The sequence below is a fragment of the Schistocerca serialis genome, chromosome 5 (genome assembly GCF_023864345.2).
Source record: "Schistocerca serialis cubense isolate TAMUIC-IGC-003099 chromosome 5, iqSchSeri2.2, whole genome shotgun sequence".
NCBI lineage: Eukaryota > Metazoa > Arthropoda > Insecta > Orthoptera > Acrididae > Schistocerca > Schistocerca serialis.
In genome coordinates, this window is record NC_064642.1 from 585,469,725 (window position 1) to 585,490,519 (window position 20,795).

Genomic DNA, 20,795 nt, shown 5'->3' on the forward strand with positions numbered 1-20,795 from the left:
GCTGTTGAAAAGAGTAGGCTATATTCTGGCACCGTGTTTCACCCTCTTCCTTTCCTTCATCCTTAACCAAGCAAACCCAACACAGCAAGTGCTCATCACACTTTTCCATCTGACACAGATACGCACTTGACATTTCGTACCAGGTCGGAGGAAGGCGATGGCAAACCACCTCCATTAGCGACTTGCTTGTCCGCCGCCGGGAGCTGAGTGGTCAGTGCAACAGACTGTCAATCCTAAGGACCCGGGTTCGATTCCCGGCTGGGCCGGAGATTTTCTTCGCCCAGTGAGTGTGTGTTGTGCTGTCCTGAACATCATCATTTCATCCCCATCGACGCGCAAGTCGCCGAAATGGCGTCAAATCCGTAGACTTGCACCCGGCAACGGTTTACCCGACGGGAGGTCCTAGTCACACGACATTTGTTGTTAGCGCCTTGCCTAGAGCTACAAGGCGGGGTTCCTTAATCTACTCCACTGTGCTCATTTTTTGAGTATGAGACTAGACCTACTAGACTTCAGTGTGCGTATCCTGTGCTTAACCTCGTGAGAGACCTGTCCATTTATATTACGTTGTTCTGTTAGCAAACTAGAACTGCATGTCGTGGGTATATGTTATTGTGTTACAACTTTGTTTCAGTCACCATATAAGCTATCGAATATACATGGTAGCATGCCTTCCGCTCACGAGGGAAGTAAAAGTTATGCAGCTATTTCTGCATCTAGCACCAATTTCAGACCCTAGACGGGTGACACGGACTCGGTCACTAAACCTTGCAGCCATTTCAGGTTGTTGTACATTCGCCATAACCTGTGAGAAGATCAGATGAGGATGTATACATCTACATGGTGCCAGGAACGTCCATACACACCTCCTCTCCTCACAACACCTCTTCGTTAGCAGTTCGTCAAAAGCTGTCTCCCCAGGCAGTCATATTCTCCATCCCATAATACTTCGGAGGCAGAACCTCTGCAATTATCCTACGACAGATGTCCACGACCACAACTTGTCTAACATGTCGAACAGCATGTAAACAGCACTTTTGTATTTAGGTTTCCTTATTCTGTTTACACGGGAGCATAACGGTTGCTGAGTGTGTGTTCGTAACGATTGCGTGGAGTCTTTAAACTGTCAGGCACTCAAGTTTCGAACCACCATTTTGCAACTATATCCTTGGAGTACCATATTGCACGTCTTGTAGTGACTCATGTTTGCATTTCTTTCTGGGAGTGAATTCAGACGCCTCTTCAGAACCTGATTTTGACCAACTTGGAAGTATCAGCGATCTTGGTTATGATAACTGCTTATTAGGAATCAGTCACAATCGCAAAATATATAAAACGACCGAAGTCGGCACATACCGTAGACCACCTTCACACTGATTGCACCATTTGCTGGAGCTGACGATGTGCTGAACAGCTGCGTGTTGTCAAGACAGTAAGTGCTCAAATGGTGCAATCAGTCTAATGATGGCCTACTGTTTGTTCCGAAACAAGTCATTTTAAAGAAATGATATTTTACAAATCTAATTGTTTCTTCGTAAGTAATCTTCAGAACCCGTTTTTTTCAGGGGACATTGCTCAGACAATATATCTACAGTGTTCAGAATCGAAACCTGCGGTCCAATCCTTCTCAGTCCTGAGCTCACATTTTACAAATAAGAAGACTATACTGGTGGTCATTCCATTGTTGCGAGACAAAGTAACATTAAAATGCTAAATTTAAAAAAATGATATGATTTACCTAAATTGTAGGACATGTTCACAGTTACTATCTGTTTCAAAATAGTCGAAATATATGCAGTATTCAGAAAACTCAGTATTAAACACCTAAAAATTACGAAAACAGTCGAACAGGATTGTGAAGGTATATGGAACATCCGGATGTAGTCCCAATGTTACATGGAAAAAATATATTGCTGTACTGTTGCAATGAAATAATCACTTATTCGATAGCGTAGGGAGTACTAGCATATTACAATGTGTTCTAAGACCATTCCAGTTCAAAATTACTAAAAATAAATCGATAGCTTTATTTCTCTACGAAATTCTGACATAGTAGTGAACAGTATTCTTCAAGCAGAAACTGCAACCTACTGGAAACATTCATAAAGGAAAACAATTGATGCACTTAAAGCACTTGGTGTAAAGTGCGTTCTACAATCAGATAAACACATTACATTTGAGTGTATGTTTTCTGATGTTAGTAGTATCTACTGTAACAAAGGCAAAAGGTGGAACTATCAATACGTACCATTAAGTTAATGTGTAACGTAATCTAGATATTTTTGTAATAATACGACGTATGTAATATGGAGACGACATGGCTACTCCAGCCGTATATATGTACTGTAAGATTTAACAACGCTCCTCAATTACAACTTCCAGTTGTTTTAATTGTGTCTATTTAGTCATCATCACATTATTTGTTTTTTATTTAGACACTGATATCCAACATTGTGCGCTGTAATATCAAATTGAATTTAAAACCACCCGAAGATGGGCACAAGGCGGAAACCGTTCGTGCATAAAATAAAATCGCCTTGTATTGTGACTGGCGGCGGTTGTTATTCTATAGCCGGTAGAGAGTTTGTTTATTCACTAAACTATAAAAAAATACATCTACATCTACATCCATACTCCGCAAGCCACCTGATGGTGTGTGGCGGTGGGTACTTTGAGAACCTCTATCGGTTCCCCCTTCTGTTCCAGTCTCGTATTGCTCGTGGAAAGAAAGATTGTCGGTACGCCTCTGTGTGGGCTCTAATCTCTCTGATTTTATCCTCATCGCCTCTTCGCGAGGTATACGTAGAAGGGAGCAATATACTGCTTGACTCCTCGGTGAAGGTACGTTCTCGAAACTTCAACAAAAGCCCGTACCGAGCTACTGAGCGTCTGTCCTGCATAGTCTTCCACTGGAGTTTATCTATCAACTCCGTAACACTTTCGCGATTACTAAATGATCCTGTAAGGAAGCGCGCTGCTCTCCGTTGGATCTTCTCTATCTCTTCTGTCAACCCTATCTGGTACGGATCCCACACCGGGGGGCAGTATTCAAGCAGTTGGTGAACAAGTGTACTGTAAGTTACTTCCTTTGTTTTCGGATTGCATTTCCTTAGGATTCTTGCAATAAATATCAGTCTGGCATCTGCTTTACCGACGATCAACTTTATATGATCATTCCATTCTAAATCACTCTTAATGCCTACTCCCAGATAATTTATGGAATTAACTGCTTCCAGTTGCTGACCTGCTATATTGAAGCTAAATGATAAAGGATCTTTCTTTCTATGTATTCGCAGCACATTACACTTGCCTAGATTGAGATTCAATTGGCATTCCCTGCACCATGGGTCAATTCGTTGCAGATCCTCCTACATTTCAGTACAATTTCCCATTGTTACAACCTCTCGATATACTACAGCATCATTCGGAAAAAGCCTCAGTGAACTTCCGATGTTATCCATAAGTTCGTTTATGTATATTGTGAATAGCAACGGTCCTACGACACTCCCCTGTGGCACACCTGAAATCACTCTTACTTCGGAAGACTTCTCTCCATTGAGAATGACATGCTGCGTTCTGTTACCTAGGAACTCTTCAATCCAATCACACAATTGGTCTGATAGTCCATATGCTCTTACTTTGTTCATTAAATGACTGTGGGGAACTGTGTCGAACGCTTTGCGGGAGTCAAGAAAGACGGCATCTACCTGGGAACCTGCGTCTATGGCCCTCTGAGTCTCGTGGACGAATAGCGCGAGCTGGGTTTCACACGATCGTCTTTTTCGAAACCCATGCTGATTCCTGCAGAGTAGATTTTTAGTCTCCAGAAAAGTCATTATACTCGTACATAATACGTGTTTCAAAATTATACAACTGATTGACGTTAGAGACATAGGTCTATAGTTCTGCACATGTGTTCGACGTCCCTTCTTGAAAACGGGGATGACCTGTGCCCTTTTCCAATCCTTTGGAACGCAACGCTCTTCTAGAGACCTACGGTACACCGCTGAAAGAAAGGGGGGAGGTGAGGCGGAAAGTTCCTTCGCGTACTCAGCGTAAAATCGAACTGCTATCCCATCAGGCCCAGCGGCCTTTCCTCTTTTGAGCGATTTTAATTGTTTTTCTGTCCCTCTGTCATCTATTTCGATATCCACCTTTTTGTCATCTGTGCGACAATCTAGAGAAGGAACTACAGTGCAGTCTTCCTCTGTGAAACAGCTTTGGAAAAAGACATTTAGTATTTCGGTCTTTAGTCTGTCATCCTCTGTTTCAGTACCATTTTGGTCACAGAGTGTCTGGATATTTTATTTTGATCCACCTACCGCTTTGGCAAAAAACCAGAATTTCTTAGGATTTTCTGCCAAGTCAGTACAAAGAGTACGGAATAAATGTTGAACGTAACATATATGCTACATAAGAAATGAGGAGACTATAGTAAAGAGTGGCATTTGTATAGTCTGCTCCGTACATACTCTCCTATCCCTAGCTGTTTCAGGTGAGAATTCTCGATCAGCTTCCAACTGTGTTTGCACGTAGAGGGAAATACAGTTAACACTGGGACAAAGATTTAATCTCGATTCTGCAGAGTACGAACGGTGTGGCGAGGAGAGGACTCCGATATTTACAGGGGATCCGGTTGACCAGAACCACGTGGAGTGCGGACGGCCGCGGTCGGTGGTGGCCGTTCATGCCGGCCATGAGATATTCATGCCGGTCGGCCCGGGCCGAGGTGGGAAGCCGCGCAAACCGTGCCTCGCAGGACTTGAGGACTTTGCCGTGTTAATAATTGAGCAGCGCCGGGCGGCAAAAGAGGCGCTCTGGGCGCGCAGCTAGCTGGCCGCTGGGCAGGTAGGCTTTCAGTTACAGAGGGCAGGTAGGGGCAGGGGGTACGGGGAAAAGGGGGGAGGGGGGCGGCACGTTCAGCACAGCCATCCACCTAGCAGCTGATTCCTACGAACTCGAGAACACATTTGCGTCACTTTTTTAATAAAGAAATTCTAAAAGTAGCAGAGGTAAAAGTGAATGGAGCGAAAGCACACATTATGTTTCCAGAAAGAGATTTTCACTCTTCAGCGGAGTGTACGCTGGTACGAAACTTCCTGGCAGATTAAAACTGTGTGCCGAACCGAGACTCGAACTCGGGACCTTTTCCTTTCGCGGACAAGTGCTCTACCAGGAGACGAGGTACTGGCGGGAGTAAAGCTGTGAGGACGGAGCGTGAGTCGTGCTCAGGTAGAGCACTTGCCCGCGAAAGGCAAAGGTCCCGAGTTCGAGTCTCGGTCCTGCATACTGTTTTAATCTGCCAGGAAGTTTCATACACTATGTGACCAAAAGCATCCGGACACCCCCAAAAACGTACGTTTTTCATATTAGGGGCATTTTGCCGCCACTAACTGCGAGATACTCCATATCAGCGACCTCACAAGGGAACCTCCCCATCGCACCCCCCTCAGATTTAGTTATAAGTTGGCACAGTGGATAGGCCTTGAAAAACTGAACACAGATCAATCGAGAAAACAGGAAGAAGTTGTGTGGAACTATGATAAAAATAAGCAAAATATACAAATTGAGTAGTCCATGTGAAAGATAGGCAACATCTAGGATACTGTGAGCTCAGGAGCGCCGTGTTCACGTGGTTAGCGTGAGCAGCTGCGGAACGAGAGATCCTTGGTTTAAGTCTTCCCTCGAGTGAAAATTTTAATTTTTTATTTTCAGATAATTATTATCTGTCCGTCTTTTGGGAGCTATTATCACATCCACAAGAAAACCTAAATCGGGCAAGGTAGAAGAATCTTTTTACCCATTCGCCAAGTGTACAAGTTTGGTGGGTCGATAACATATTCCTGTCATGTGACGCACATGCCGTCACCAATGTCGTATAGAATATATCAGACGTGTTTTCCTGTGGAGGAATCGGTTGACCTATGACCTTGCGATCGAATGTTTTCGGTTCCCATTGGAGAGGCACGTCTTTTCGTCTAATAATCGCAAAGTTTTGCGGTGCGGTCGCAAAACACAGACACTTAACTTATTACAGTGAACAGAGACGTCAATGAACGAACGGACAGATCATAACTTTGCGAAAATAAAGAAAGTAAACTTTTCACTCGAGGGAATACTTGAACCAAGGACCTCTCGTTCCGCAGCTGCTCACGCTAACCACGGGACCACGGTGCTCCTGAGCCCAATCTGTCCTTGATGTTGTATATCTTGCACATGGACAACTGAGTTTGTATATTTTACTTATTTTTTTCATAGTTCCACACAACTTCTTCCTGTTTTCTCGATTGATCTGTGTTCAGTTTTTCAAGGCCTATCCACTGTGCCCACTTACAACTAAGTCTGAGGGGGGTGCGATGGAGAGGTTCCCTTGTCAGTAGTCATGAGACATCGTGAGACAGCAGAATGGGACGCTCCGCGGAACTCATGGACTTCGTACGTGATCAGGTGATTGGGTGTCACTTGTGTCATACGTCTATACGCGAGATTTTCACCCTCCTAAACATCCCTAGGTCCACTGTTTCCGATGTGATAGTGAAGTAGAAACGTGAAGGGACACGTACAGCACAAATACGTACAGGTCGACCTCGTCTGTTGACTGACACAGACCGCCGACAGTTGAAGAGGGTTGTAATATGTAATAGCCAGACATGTATCCAGGCCATCATACAAGAATTCCAAACTGCATCAGGATCCACTACAAGTATTATGGTAGTTAGGCTGGAGGTGAGAAAATTTGTGTTTCATGGGCGACCGGCTGCTCATAAGCCACACATCACGCTGATAAATGCCAAACGACGCCTCGCTTGGTGTAAGGAGCCTAAACATTGGACGATTGAACAGTGGAAAAACGTTGTATGGAGTGACGAATCATAGTATACAATGTGGCGATCCGACAGCAAGGTGTGGGTTATAGCGAATGGCCGGTGAACGTCATATGCCAGCGCGTGTACTGCCAACAGTAAAATTCGGAGGCGATAGTGTTACGATGTGGTCGTGTTTTTCATTGTGGGGGCTTGCACCCCTTGTTGTTTTGCGTGGCACTATCACAGCATAGCCTACACTGATGTTTTAAACACCTTCTAGCTTCCCAGTGTTGAAGAGCAATTCGGTGTTGGCGATTTCATCTTTCAACACGATCAAGCACCTGTTCATAATGCTCGGTGTGTGGCTGAATGATTACACGACAATAACATACATGTAATGGACGCCCGCACAGGGTCCTGACCTTAATCCTATAGAACACCTTTGGGATGTTTTGGAACGCTGACTTCGTGCCAGGCCTCACCGACCGACGTCGATATCTCTCCTCAGTGCAGCACTCCGTGAAGAATGGTCTGCCATTCCCCAAGAAACCCTCCAGTACCTGATAGAACGTATGCCTGTGAGAGTGGAAGCTCTCATCAAGACTAAGGGTGGGCCAACACCATTCTGAATTCTAGGAATACCGATGGAGGGCGCCACGAACTTGTAAGTCATTTCCATCCAGGTGTCCGGATACTTTTGATCACATTGTGTGTGAACAACTTGTACAGAATTCAGACTGCAGCTAACCCTATATTACTGAACCCTTGTAAAATCTACAACTGCAGGTGGTATCTCTTCACGGTTTCCACCAGTCTGGACAAATGGGTGAAACGTGGTCATGGTAAACACTGTTGTTAACTATGGCTGAATTGATGATTTATCCTCCACGTTGAGCTACAGTCATATAAAGCTTATGGAAAGATATAACCGCCATTTGACTGTATGATACGTTTTATTAAACGGTCTTGATTTCAGCCTTTGACTTTTCAAGTGTTACAAATGTCAAAGATCACGACATAAGTGATTTTATATTTGAAATTTGTGATACTTGAAAATGAGCAAAGGGTGAAATGATGGTGCAATAAAGCGTATCACATAGTCAAGCGGCGGTTACATTTATCTGTAGAAAATGGCCGAATTATTTATTGCCTGATTCCAGCGATTTGCTGTTGTAAGTATTACGAATGTTTAGTAATAGTCTGCGTGTTTTCTAATAGTCAGTTTATTTGTTTTATTGCTTAGAATTTGTCTTCGTGTTGTCTTAGTGTTACACCTTAGGTGAAATATAAAGCAGCCAAAGTTGGAAGAGTGTTATTTTGTATCATATCGACCTAATCTCCTCTTCTGCTGCTGAAATTAGTACCATATGGATGGGGCTGGTTCTGAATTTGACACTAACATACTGGGCCATTTTCTGGGAGAATTTAAACTGAGGAGCAGCAGCAGCAGCAGAACAACCTACAATCATCTCAAGGGAGAGAAGTATGTTCATTTTGCCTTCGGGCAAATGAAGAATGACGACATTTAGTAACAATTGCTGAAGACCAATTTGCACAGAACAATGACCTAGGTCTTGCTTGGATTTAAAGATTACTACCTTAACCAGAAGAATCTACTCGTTTTGTGTGTCGAACACCGTTCTCTTGGAGTTATAATAATTCAAATGGCTCTGAGCACTATGGGACTCAACATCTGAGGCCATCAGTCCCCTAGAACTTAGAACTAGTTAAACCTAACTAACCTAAGGACATCACACACATCCGTGCCCGAGGCAGGATTCGAACCTGCGACCGTAGCCGTCGCTCGGTTCCAGAATGAAGGGCCTAGAACCACTCGGCCACACAGGCCGGCTATAATAATTGTAACAATTTGTACCTAGCGCATAACACAAATTATGACTTCTTCTCCGACAGCAATTTTTGAACAGTAAAATTGTCATCATAGGGTGTAAACATTTTACACCTATTTTGTGAGTCTCATACCATTGGAGATCCAATAACTGCAATCAACTAGCGCATAACTTAGGTGTGGGCACGTGAGCTGCGCGCATGGTTGGCCACGGCCACTGTTGCCCGTGAGGAAAACGCTGAGCAGCTGTAAAGCACGTAATGCGGGTAGTAGAGGTGTGCGATGTGGCTGGTCGCTTGAGTATGCACACTGCACGGGGGGCAACCGTGCCACTATGAGAGCGCTTCGCGCACGCAGTTGAGTATGGTCAGGCTAACGTACGTAGTGCAGATGGAACACAGAGACGTCCGAGGTCGTTTCACGCGTATGTGGCTTCCGTAAACTCGGCACCGGTACACGGTTATCGGGAGTCCAATCATATGTGGCACAACTTGCGTGTGTAGAACGTAAGTGTAAAACATTATTATACGAAGTTTGTATATCCTGTGTTGAGAGGTGGCATGAGCCCCCTCTCATATTTCTATCTTACGATTTTCGTCTCTAATTGCATGCGGTGAAAAGTTGCTATTCCTTCACACGCGGACTTCCCACGCAGCGTCTCTCGTCACCCAGGTGGTCAGGTGACAGGCGGGCTCTGCGGATCTCGAGAGGGTTAAGCCGACGAGTGTGAGGGAGTCGAGTGAATGCTTTCCAGACGCCGACATTGTCAAGAGACACGCCAGCAGGGGCCTGAAGTAGCGGCTGGGGTAGAGGTTCCGTTACTTCGCAGAAACTTAGCGAGAACACTTTCTGGTGGGCTACCAGCGAGGCGAGGGAATGACTTGTGTACCCAGGCAGTTGTGGCGGGAAAATTCCCGCGCTTTCTGCAAAATAGTAACTGTGATTGGCTTGCTCAGGGCATAGCTCCATGACGTAGCAAAATCAGCGCAGAAATTGACACCAAGAATCTCCATTGGTGGAATGGTAGTGCTCCGGCAATGGAGTGGAATTTTCCGCCGGTTTTCGAGTTGCTGATTACCACGGCCACTGTCGTGGGGGCGGAAATGTTGTGTGTTCGGCCTGTATGGGTGCTCTTGTGTGTAGTCGTCTCTCGCCTTTCGGTGGAAGTAGGTTACAAGACTGAGCTCTCGCTGCTCGGGTCAGCCTGCCTTCCGTGGGCTGCCTAATATACTTTTATTTAATTGTAACTGTTTGACGAAGTTGCTGAAGTTTCGACTTCAACGTAACTTTCCGAGTACAGTTGGCAATTGAGCGTTCTGTGTACAAGAGGCCTATGTTGTCTGTCTTGAGCAGTTTTGTCTAATGGCGACTGTATTGGAGTTACTGGGTGACTTCGCTTGTTAAAATCAATCACTGTACCGTCAGTGATTGTGTGGCGAGCTTTCTTCGTCTCCCTCAGAGGCGCATTTGTATTGCTAGGAAGTCTTTAGTCTGGAACAACCAGGCCAGGATAATTTGTTTCGGGCTATACTCGCGACATTATCATCACCACGACGGGCCGTCGAAGCAACCAGCCATCGCCTCCGGTACGCCAAATCGTGTTCTTGCAGTTAAGAAGACAGATTGGTAATGTATGTCCGCAGCACCGGCAGACAGGGATTTTCCTAGGTGAAAATCAGAGCTCAGCAGAGCGCGCCTGTTCGTCTTTTTCTAACTTTGTTCTGTCTTGGGTAGCAGCAATTAATGTTGGGTTGGCTGTGTGTTTTCTCTTAAGATTTGAGTTGCAAGGAATTGGCTCCACATACCACTTCGTCATAATCCTCACAATCTAGTTTGGGGACAACTTCACATTCACAGCGTTTGTTTGAGTATCCAATTTGAGCCAATTTGATGTACTGTAAATGTTTCATGTGTTTTTGTTTATTATTTTGTGTTTAGTCTTAATAAATCATATTGTTATTTTGGACAGAACTTTCATTCTGTTAATCGGTGAAGCAACCCTATCATTTCTCACTATGTTAATGAAACCTTCGTTTATTTAACTTATTTATCAAATTAAATTATTGCAGGTGCCAAACTCTCTTCCACTCCACTGGCAGGGTTGATTAGAGTCAGTTCGCGTATTTTTTTTAATGCTTGTGCAACAGCAAAAGTCGGAGTTAGAATAGGGGGGTAGCCCCGGCACTTCGCAGTGTCATGCAACGGTTGGCCATGTACGGATGAAACACAGTTTCGAACCATAGTAACCATAGTACAGAGTGCAAATTCCTAAGAGACCAAACTACTAAGGTCATCGGTCCCTAGACTTACACACTACTTAAACTAACTTAAACTAATGCTAAGAACAACACCCACAGCGATGCCCGAGGGAGGACTCGAACCTCTGGCGGGAAGGGCTTCGCAATCCGTGACATGGCGCCTCAAACCGTGCGGCCACTCCGCGGGGCTAGGATATAGACGTAAAGGACTAAGAAACGAACACATTTATATTATAAGACGTGTGTAGTTCAGAAGAGGGGTACTACGTACGAATAGGACATAGACACTAATTTACATCATCCTGAATGTTTTTACAATGATTTTGAACTAGCATCTCGATACTTGGCGTGAAATTACTGGTGATTAGGTGCACTGCACCAAACAGGTGAACGTCAGTAACACCACTTCGATTTTGTCAGTTTCATTATGCAGAAAATACAAGTATGTTGTTCCAGAAAAACTGTACACACGAGCAACTATTTTAAATAACAATGGGAACTATTCACGTGGGAAAAATTTGTAGAAGCTTTCCAAGGTTTCTGAAGTGCGGAACTTCTCCTTCAGGACACGATTGCATTGAAGGAGTCACAAAATGATTGACATCGCATTCCGGTCAATTTAAGTCCTCAACTCTACCATCAAAAACGCTTTCGAGAGACTGTAGCACCGTTACAAACCCATCAGAATGTTCTTTGAGCTTTTCCTGTTCCAAATTGTTTTCACTAAAAACTAGTGCAACGCTCGGGAAGTGTACACACGACATTTCTGACAGTTGCTTTGCCCACAAAAGTAGTCTTCTCTTGAATACCAAAATAGCGCCAAACACTTCGCTAATTACCTTATTTCTACCTTGCAAAGCTACATTAAAGCTATTCAGATGCTTGGTTAGTCAGTTAAAAACGCAAGGTCGAAAATCCACTGTGGGACGTCCAATTCTTTCACCGGTTTTCCTTTCGCATACATGAATAACGCTATATCTTTACCTAGATTAAAAAATCGTTCTAAAACAACATCTCAACTGAACCAGCGTACTTCACAAAAATATATGACATCGCCGTATTCACACTCGAGATCTGCCAGGAATGATTTGAACTGTCTGTGTCCGAAACCGTGCGATCTGAGAATGTTAACTGCTTTTATAACTACATCCATGACATCAACTGGTTTGGCACATTTTGCTAACAAACTAATACGGTGAAGAACTCGATGTATTGCTGGTAGTTCCTGCTTGACACTGACGGCTTAAAACTTCTTTCATATCGAAGCAACGACAGCAGACTTACGAGCAATCATTGCAGGAGCCCCATCTGTAGCAATCGATTTAAGTTTTCCCCAACATAGCTCTTATTTCTCTATTGTGTGTTCTACGCACGAAAATACATCTTCGGCCGTTGTTGTGTAATGCATTGGCACTAAAGCGAGCAACTACTCAATCACATTAAACTGAGAATCAACAAAAAGACTGCAAGTTGAGCAACATCACTTACATCAATGCTATCGTCCAATGCTAATGAAAGAAAACCATATTTTTGATCCTGTTTCACAAACACCGAACGCGATGTCTACACAGACAATAGAAACGATTGTAAATAAACGGACCGAGTTGCTCCGCGGGGTGCAGTGACCTGTGTGGCTAGGCAAGTAGATGGCGCTAACTGGCAGAGTGGGGGACAGCCGCGGGCAGGCTTTGCAGGCATCTGCGAGCGCCCGCGTCCGCGAAACGGTATTTGACAAGCCCTCACTTATAAATTATGACTTCCTTTGAATAAAATTTGAGTAGTAGAATTTATGGTAGTTTACTAGCAATTTAACATTTGTTCCTCTTTAGTGCTCAAGAGTTAAAGTAGCAAAGAGGATGAAAGGGGAGCAGTAGTCGAGAAGGGAAAGAGACAGTGTCGTAGCAACTCCCTGATGTTATGCGACGCGTACATCAAACAAGTAATAAAGGAAACAAAAGAGAAATTTCGAAATGCGCTACAGTTCTCTGAGAAGAAACAAAATCTTTGCGGTTTGACGATGATATTGCAAAGGACTTGGAAGAGCAGTTGAACAGAATAGTTAGTGTCTAGAAAAGAGGTTGTAAGATGAATATCAACAAAAGAAAACCATGGGCGAAGGAATGTAGTCTAATTAAATCACACTAAAAGCAGTCGAAGAGTTTGGTAATTGGGCAGCAAAATAACTGGCCGAAATAGAGCGGGTATGAAATCATGCTAGCAATAACAAGAGCAGCGTTTCTGAAAAACAGAAATTTGTTAACATCGGAAGGAAATTTAAGTGTTACAAAACCTTCGCTTAACGAATTTGTATTTGGTACGGTCTTGTACCGCATTGAAGCGTAGAAGCTGACCAGTGCAGATAAGAAGGGAACAGAAACTTTTGAAATGTAGCACTACAGTAGAACGTTGAAAATAAAGTGGGAAGATCGAATAACTAATGAGCAGGTACTGAATCGTATTGGGAAAAAAGAAATTTCTGGCATAACATGACTACAAGAAGGGATCGATTGTGAGGACACATCCAGAGTCATCAAATGATCGACAATTTCGTTACTGTAGCAAATGTGGAGAGCAGAAATTGTGGAAGGAGACCAAGTCTTGAATGCTGTGCGCTGATTCATATCTACAGTGTGACAATTGTTGAACTACATGAAATAAAATCGTCATATCCTCTGAGTAGTTTGCATTAGGACGTTCAAACTGCACGGTTGGCCGCGGAGCGTGATGGGAATTAGTATGCACATAGTTGACCGACGAATCCCACTTTCATTTGGATGGTTAGACAGTCACATTTCGACCTGCTTTTATATATATATATATTTCGTATGGCTAATAGAATACAGCAGTAAGTAAGTAATAACACAAACAACGTATAAAACAAGGAATGGTCAATATGTTACGGGCAACAAACAATTATTAGATCTAAAAAGGAAGTAAAATACACAAAATACACAAAAATACATAGAAATTATAGTAATATTATCTAGTAATAGGTTTTTCAGAAGGAAAAGAGTAGACCAGACTCATGGTTGTATGTCCAAGTCCCTCAGCCAGCCAGAAGCATCTCCCTGCAGGAGGTGCAGCTCCTGCATTATGCCAGGGAATCTCCTCGTAGGGCAGTCCATTGCGATATGATGTAGAGTTTGTGGATTCCCACAGTCGCAGTTGGATGAGTCAGTCTGTCCCCATTTGTGCTTCCAGTAATTACATCTACCATAGCCTGTTCGGATACGATTTAAAGTTGTCCAAGATTTTCTGGGAAGACCGAAGCCCTCGGGCCGTACGGTTGGGTCCGAGACTAAGGTGATCAGGGTTAGACATATCCCATTCCCGACGCCAGGCTTCGTCGATATCATAATTATCCTCGATCAGCTGTTGCCCTAATCTCCATGATGGCTTACGGGACTTGAGCCTGTGGCTGGGATTCTTGCAGTCTTCGTGTAAGGGTAGGTCACGGTTGTTAGCGCACTTTTGCCATTCCCTTTTCAGTGCAGATCTTCGCCTTAGATGAGGTGGGGCTATGTTAGCCAGTACCGGGAGCCATTGGTGGGGCGTCGGTTTAATAGTGCCTGAGATGAGCCTCATGGTGTCGTTTAGCTGGGTGTCCACCGTTGCTGTATGAGTGCTGTTTAGCCAGACCGGAGCGCAGTATTTAGCCACCGAATATACTAGTGCAAGAGCAGATGCTCTGAGAACTGTGGCGCTTGCTCCCCAGCTACTTCCAGTGAGTTTGTGTAGGACATAATTTCTGGTTTTGATTTTTACTGCGCATTTGTATAAGTGCTCCTTGTACGTCAGAGATCGGTCCAATGTAATTCCCAGATACTTTGGGAGGGGATTGTAGTTAAGCAGCTGGCCTCTGAACCCTACGTGGGGTGCATAGTTTGCCTGTCTGTTGTTGAGGTGGAAACAGGAGGCTTGGGTTTTAGAAGTATTAGGTCTGAGCCTCCATGTTTCGAAATATTCATCCATTTTGATAAGGTCTTCCTCAATGATTCCTTCGGAATTGTGGAAGTCTTGATGTTGATATGTGAGAGCAAAATCGTCTGCATAGATAAACTTCTTAGAAGATGTCTCTGGTAGGTCTAATGCATATATATTAAAAAGTAATGGAGCTAGCACGGATCCTTGGGGCAGGCCATCATTTAACCTATATTTCTTGCTTATCTCTCCATCTAGGTGTACTTCAAAAAATCTGACCTGCTTATTCCTTCGATGTTGAATTGGCATATGCGAATAGATGGTCCAATTCTGCGAACTTGTGCGTCCTGAGAAGGACTTTTTGGTTGTTTGCTCTGTATTCTATGCATGACTATGACTGTGCATGACGACTATGAAGTCAAGAAAACCACCTCGGCGAACTGCACAACATCTTGAAGCCTCCGACTTTAACATCAACGAAGTATGGAGAAGTCAGTGGGAAGAATCGTGAGATTTTAACGGTCATCTGGTTGAAAAGCCTTCCATACGAGTTACAGATTTCACACTACCCAGACGCCAGTGGAGAACCATCAATCGCATCCGAACAGAACAAGGGAACTGCCGATATCTAGAGCACAAATAGGGCTGGGCAACATCTCCAGATTGTGACTGTGGAGCTGTCCTGAATACAATGAATCACACTGTTGGTGAATGCCCGAAACGAGCTTTCAGGAGATCAATAAATGGCTTCCACCATGCATCACCTGAAGGGCTCAACTGGATCAACAGACTGGACTTAGAAATCTAAGAACTTGTGTAATATGTACATAATTTAGCATAATACTTTGGACAATTGATTCTGTACCTGTATTTTGCTTGTCATTTCTTACACTATGTACTCTCAAAAATATGTATTTGATCAAAGCTCTGTATCATCAGACGGTAAATAAAAAATAAAATTTGGATGGTTCATCAATAAGCGTAACTGGCGCATCTGGGGAACTGAGAATCCTCATTTCGCGATCGAGAAATCTCTTCACCCTCAACGGATGACTGTGTGGTGCGCAATGTCCAATCATAGAATAATCGATGCGATTTCCTTGATGGCAAGGTGACTACCGAACGGTACACGAAGGTTTTGCAAAATGATTTCATCACCATTGTCCAAATTGACCCTGATTTCGACAAGATGTGGTTCATACAAGACGGAGCTCGACCCCATCGAAGTAGGAGAGTGATGTCCAGGACGAGCACTTTAGGAACCGCAATCTGTCTCTTGGATACCCGGAGGCCACTGGCATGGGCCTCGATTGGCCACCATGTTCTCAGGATCTGAACACATGCGACTCCTTTAAACCGTTGCTGAGCTGAAAACAGCGTTTCAGGAGGTCATTGACGGCATCGATGTTCCTATGCTTCAGCGGGCCATGCACAATTTTTGTCTGCGTTACATCATCGCCAATGATGTAAGGCATATCGAACATGTTACAATAAAATCCGAGTATCTGTGGTGACCTTTATATGTTGAATAAAGTGTATGCACGCCGTAATTTGTAACTAGTCTACTTTTTCTCCATATAGTTCAATAATTGTTACCCTGTACCTAGGTTGCAGTAGTTACGGATAAATGAAGAGACTTGCACAGGACAGAGTAGCATGTAGAGCTGCATCGATTCAGTCTTCGAACTGGAGACCACAACAACAACATCAATAACTGGATGTAGCGCACAGTAAATCAAGAGAAATTTGTACGCCTGTCAGACAACGGACAGCTGTACCAGCAAGAGCTAGACCAACAAAAGTGAAGTAGGGAAGTACTGGTGCTTAGATCCCTGTCTGCAAGGCACTATTGAGTTTTCCTCAGTTATGTTAAGGTAAGTGAAGTGAAAGTGGGAAGCAAGATAAGGATTTAAAGTCCCATCGACGATGAGGTCATTGGAACACAAGTTTGGTATGGGGAAGGAAGCAGAAGGAAATCGGTCTTGCCCTTTCAAACAACAGTCCTGGTATTCGCTTTAGGGAGATGGCTGAATACCTGAATCTGGATAGCCAGACAAGAATTTGGATCGGCGTCCTCCCGAATTCGATTTCAGTGTCTTACTATTGCGCCAACTCGTTTCGCGACTTGAAACTACACTACTGGCCATAAAAATTGCTACACCACCAAGATGACATGTTACAGACGCGAAATTTAACCGACAGGAAGAATTTCATTATTTTAAACATAGCTGCGTAACAGCAACGGTTCCACGTAATTAGATTTAAAAACAGCCGACCAGTTGCACAGGATAAAGTAATCTTTACCTAGGTTTCGATAAGTTTAAACCTATCTTCTTCAGAAGACTTATATACGTTTTATGTGCTTCACTAATATGGTAATATAATTTTACTTTGGCTGTATATGCCACTGCATGTAACTCATGGCGTATGCGCCACCTACTTTTTTGTAATATGTTCCTACGTTATTGGTTCTAAGGCTCCCACATTGTCATAATAGTAATGATAAATGCTTTCCTCTTATTTACTGTCACTCTATCTAAGGACGCAATTAACATTTATATTTTACATGTAGCTTCAGTACCCCAATCGGCACTTACTACGCGACCTGAGCGCCACCTGCCCTGGTCGCAGTGCTACCACGCAGACCGATTTTACTCAGTTGCTTATGCGCTCTCCAGCCTCCATGTACTGAATTTTATTTATCTGACAAACCCTACTCTTAGGGCAATATCTGATTTTGACTAATGGAGCTACGGAGACGTTTGTAAAAATGGCAACGACGTGTTATTCCATGTTAATGTAATAGTGTAAGTACAAGAAATTCTTCTCATATTCTGTAACACAAGTTTCTCTTAATATATGTTAAACTCTAATCTTGACTTATGTGTATACCTTTCATATAAATCATGATGTCCATTTCCTCAGGCCGACTTCTGAAGAAGATAGGTTTAAACTTATCGAAACCTAGGTAAAGATTACTTTATCCTGTGCAACTGGTCGGCTGTTTTTAAATCTAACGACAGGAAGAAGATGCTGTGATGTGAAAATGATTAGCTTTTCAGGGCATTCACACAAGATTGGCGCCGGTGGTGACACAACATGCTGACATGCAGACATGAGGAAAGTTTCCAACCGATTTCTCATACACAAACAGCAATTGACCGGCGTTGCCTGTTGAAACGTTGTTGTGATGCTTCGTGTAAGGAGGATAAATGCGTACCATCACGCTTCCGACGTTGATAAAGGTCGGATTGTAGCCTATCGCGATTGCGGTATATCGTATCGCGACATTGCTGCTCGCGTTGGTCGCGATCCAATGACTGTTTGCAGAATATGGAATCGGTGGGTTCAGGAGGGTAATAAGGAACGCCATGCTGGATCCCAACGGCCTCGTATCACTAGCAGTCGAGATGACAGGCATGTTATCAGCATGGCTGTTTCGGATCGTGCAGCCACGTCTCGATCCCTGAGTCAACAGATGGGAACGTTTGCTAGACAACAACCACCTGCACGAACAGTTCGACGACGTTTGCGGCAGCATGGACTATCAGTTCGGAGACCATGGCTGCGGTTACCCTTGACGCTGCATCACAGACAGGAGCGCCAGCGATGGTGTACTCAACGACGAACCTGGGTGCACGAATGGCAAAACGCCATTTTTTCGAATGAATCCAGGTTGTGTTACAGCATCATGGTGGTCGTATCCGTTTTTGGCGACATTGCAGTGAACACACATTGGAAGTGTGTATTCGTCATCGCCATACTGGCGTATCACCTGGCGTGATGGTACGGGGTGTCATTGGTTACTCGTCTCGGTCACCTCTTGTTCGCACTGACGGAACTTTTAGCAGTGGACGTTACATTTCAGATGTGTTACGACCCGTGGCTCTACCCTTCATACGATCCCTGCGAAACCCTACATTTCAGCAGGATAATGCACGACCGCATGTTGCAGGTCCTGCACGGGCCTTTCTGGATACAGAAAATGTTCGACTGCTGCCCTGGCCAGGACATTGTCCAGATCTCTCACCAACTGAAAACGTCTGATCAATGGTGGCCGAGCAACTGGTTTGTCACAATACGCCAGTCACTACTCTTGATGAACTGCGGTATTGTGTTGAAGCTGCATGAGCAGCTGTACCTGTACACGCCATCCATGCTCTGTTTGACTAAATGCCCAGGCGTATCAAGTCCGTTATTACGTCCAGAGGTGGTTGTTCTGAGTAATTTTTTTCTCAGGATCTATGCACCCAAATAGCGTGAAAATGTAATAACATGTCAGTTCTAGTATAATATATTTGTGCAATGAATACCCGTTTATCATCTGCAATTCTTCATGGTGTAGAAATTTTAATGGACAGTAGTGTATCACATGCGGGACACTTCTATACATCAGTCACTGCTTAGTAAATCTAATGCGCAATATTTGGGGATAGTTTTTGCTTCAGGGCCAGACTAGCACTTCCCCATACTGCTACCATAGTGAGTGCGCTGTCCGAAGTAAAGTCAATATAGGCAACGGAATGAATGTTTTTGAGAAATTACACAATGAAGTTTTTCACTGCCTATTCGCTGAAAAGATAGCGAACAGCTTTATTGTGTGATGTATTTATCCACACGAACATGATTTAGGCATTGCCTTTCCTTTAGACGGTTGGCATAAGCTTTGATACAATTCTATCCAGTTGTTTATGTTGAAGGAACTGGTTCTCGATATAGTCGAATTCTTGTGCAACTACATTTCGCTCAAGTTTGCCAAGCAGTTATTTTGTATTGTTGCCTAACACAATCGAGGTTCACTGCCACGAACAATATGGCCCATAGAAATCAGAGTGCCATGCAGCTACGACTAACTAAAACCAAAATCAGTGCTAATGAACAAAGCGAAAATCAACATACACAATTTTATTTCCAAAACAGCTGTCTATGATCCGAAAGCAAGGTAATGGTTGTATTAGGATATGAGAGTAATGTAGGCCTGCGACAACAAGATACGAACTGACGGTCCAGCCGCAGAATCGGCGGTTTATTTTCTGGATGTGACCAATAGACGTTTCCATGTAACGTTTTTGCATAATCTCTGAAGTTGCGAGCACCGCAAGTACAATTATGTGAGTCGTTTACCAAATAACTGGAGGGACGGGACATTAAATTACAGGAGTGAAAATGTGTGGTCACAAAAATCAGAGCTGCTTTATCATATTTAACTCCTGTTGATCTATGGTCCTCAGCTGCAGGTAATATTGTGATGATATCTGTCATTTTGGAACTTTCTTATTACAGCTGAATTAAATGAATTTTCCGGGCTATCTGCCTTCCGCCTTTATTATTTAAAATGCATCATCAGAGACGTGAATTGTACATATTCGTGTTTGCACCATTTTTATATGTACTGGACATTTTACAGTAGGTTGAGGCTATAAACATTTCTGACACATCCTGATTTTCTACGACATAATAGTAGAAGTTCCTTGTATGATGCTCTACATGAGTTTTTCTTTCGGTTTTAGAGCTGTTTTTCTTTCCATTACCACTATTCGAAATTTCGTTTGCACAGCACTAGGAAATGAATACTTATGTACTTAGTGGTGTGATTTTCACGTTTCACGATCTGTTAAATGTATTTCGAATTAAATGTAGTTTTCAACTATCTAACGTGTGATTGTGATCTCTCTCTCATAACCATTCCAGAAAGGTTCGTACTCCTAGTGTCTGAATTTACTGTTTACGTAATGAAGGAATGCACCAACCACTTAAAAGATACCTGCAGACTGTTAAAACAAAGAAAACTATGTAATCAGACACAATAACAGTCACTATTTAGCTACCTCACAGGCGGAATTCTTTGTACTTAGTTCACCAGAAAAGCTCACACAAACACAAGACAGATTTTCACTAGCTTCCGTAATATCTGTACCTGTTATCCTGATGAAATCCACATCCTAGTTTTACAGTTTGTAA